The sequence below is a fragment of the Sminthopsis crassicaudata genome, chromosome 1 (genome assembly GCF_048593235.1).
Source record: "Sminthopsis crassicaudata isolate SCR6 chromosome 1, ASM4859323v1, whole genome shotgun sequence".
NCBI classification, from domain to species: domain Eukaryota; kingdom Metazoa; phylum Chordata; class Mammalia; order Dasyuromorphia; family Dasyuridae; genus Sminthopsis; species Sminthopsis crassicaudata.
The window spans coordinates 568,403,223-568,405,400 of record NC_133617.1 but is presented as its reverse complement, the minus strand read 5'-3'; positions in this window follow the sequence as shown (position 1 = coordinate 568,405,400).

Below are 2,178 nucleotides of genomic sequence, written 5' to 3'. Positions count from 1 at the left end.
TTGCAGGCCCAATTCGTTAATCTCTTCTTTCCCTATTTTCTTCAAATAAGCCTCTAAAGATATAAAATGTCCCCTTATTAACACTTTAGCTGCATCCCACAGATTTTGGTATGATGTCTCATCATTGTCATTATCTTGGGTGAAATTATTAATTGTTTCTATAATTGCTGTTTCACCCAGTCATTCTTGAAGATGAGATTATTCATTTTCCAATTACTTTTTGATCTATTTACCCCTAACTTCTTACTCAATGTAGCTTTTATTGCATTGTGATCTGATTTCTGCCTTCCTACATTTAATTTTGAGATCTTTATGTCCTATTATATGGTCAATTTTTGTATAGGATCCATGAACTGCTAGAAAGTATATTCCTTTCTATTGCCATTCAGTTTTCTCCAAAGGTCTATCATACATAGTTTTTCTAATGTTCTATTTCCTTTTTTCATCTCTTTCTTATTTGTTCTGTGGTTTGAGTTGTCTAAATATGAGAGTACAAGGTTTTACTGTCTATTTCTTCTTGCAATTCTCTTAACTTTTCCTTTAGAAAGTTAGATGCTATACCACTTGGTGCATATATGTGTAGTATTGATATAACTTCATTTTTTATGCTACCTTTCAGCAGGATATATTTTCCTTATCCCTTTTAATTAGGTCAACTTCTGCTTTTGCTTGATCTGAGATAAGGATAGCTATCCCTGCTTTTTTGGCTTTATCTGAAGCATAATAGATTCTGCTCCAACCTTTTACCTTTACTCTATATATATCTTCCTGCTTTAAGTGTGTTTCCTGTAAACAACCTATTGTAGGGTTCTGATTTTTGATCCAGTCTGCTATACGTCTCCATTTGATGGGAGCATTCATCACATTCACATTTACAGTTAAAATTACTAATTCTGTATTTCCTGCCATCATATTATCTCCAGATTATGCTTTTTCCCTTGACCCTCCTGAACCCCTTCCACGATATTTAATTGATAGACCCCACTTGTGATGTGCAGCCCTCTCTTTTTTTAGTATCCCTCCCCCCTCCCTCCAAGTCCCTTTCCTTATTCTCCTTTTCCTTTTCCCTTTTCCTCTCCCCCCTTTTAGTGAGGTGAGAGAGAATTCTCTGAAAAACAAATATGTCAATTATTTACTCTTTGAGCCTCTTCTGATGAGAGTAAGATTCACACAATGTTTCTACCCCTCTCTAAATTCCCTAAGATATGCTGTATTTTCTATGCCTCTTTCTGGGATATAGCTTCCCTCTTTTTATCACTCCTTCCCCTTTTTCTGATACTACCACCTTCTCTTTACTACACCCTCCCTTTTTTTTAATATCAGTAAAATCAAATTACCCATGCATACTTTCTATATATCTGCATCAGAGATACAGTTCTCAAGGGTTCTGTGTACCTTTTTCTGTTTCTCTTAAGTCTCGTGGATGTAGATCAAGTTTTTGTTTAAGTCTGTTTTTTTTTCTTTAGAAACATATGGAATTCCTCTATTTATTGAATGACCATCTTCTTCCATGGAAAAAGATGCTAAACTTAGCTGGGTAGTTTATTCTTGGTTTCAAGCCTTGATCTTTTGCCTTTCAGAATATCAGGTTCCAGGCCCTTCTATCTTTTAATGTGGAGGCAGCCTGATCTTGAGTGACCCTTATTGTGGCACTTTGGTATTTAAGTTGTTTTTTTTTTTTCTAGCTGCTTGAAAGATTTTCTCCTTTGTGTGGTAATTCTGCAGCTTAACCACAACATTCCGTGGTGTTCTTTTTTTAGGGTCTATTTCAGAAGGATTTTGATGAATTCTTTTGAAGCCTATTTTCCCTTCTGTTTGTATTATCTCTGGACATTTCTCTTTGATGATTTCCTGTAAAATAGAATCTAGCCTCTTTTTTTGGTCATAGTTTTCTGGAAGTCCAATGATCCGCAGATTATCTCTCCTAGATCTATTTTCCAGGTCTATAGATTTTCCCAGTAAGTATTTGACGTTATTCTCTAGCTTTTCATTTTTTTTTTTTGTTTTTGTTTTGTTTGACTGATTCTTGGGTTCTCAATGAATCATTTATTTTTATTTGTTCCATCCTGACTTTTAAGGAGTTATTTTCTTCTTTCACAGTTTTTAGTTCTTTTTGTAAATGCCCAATTTCGTTTTTAAATGAATTATTTTGCTCTATTGATTTTTTTTCCATTTCCC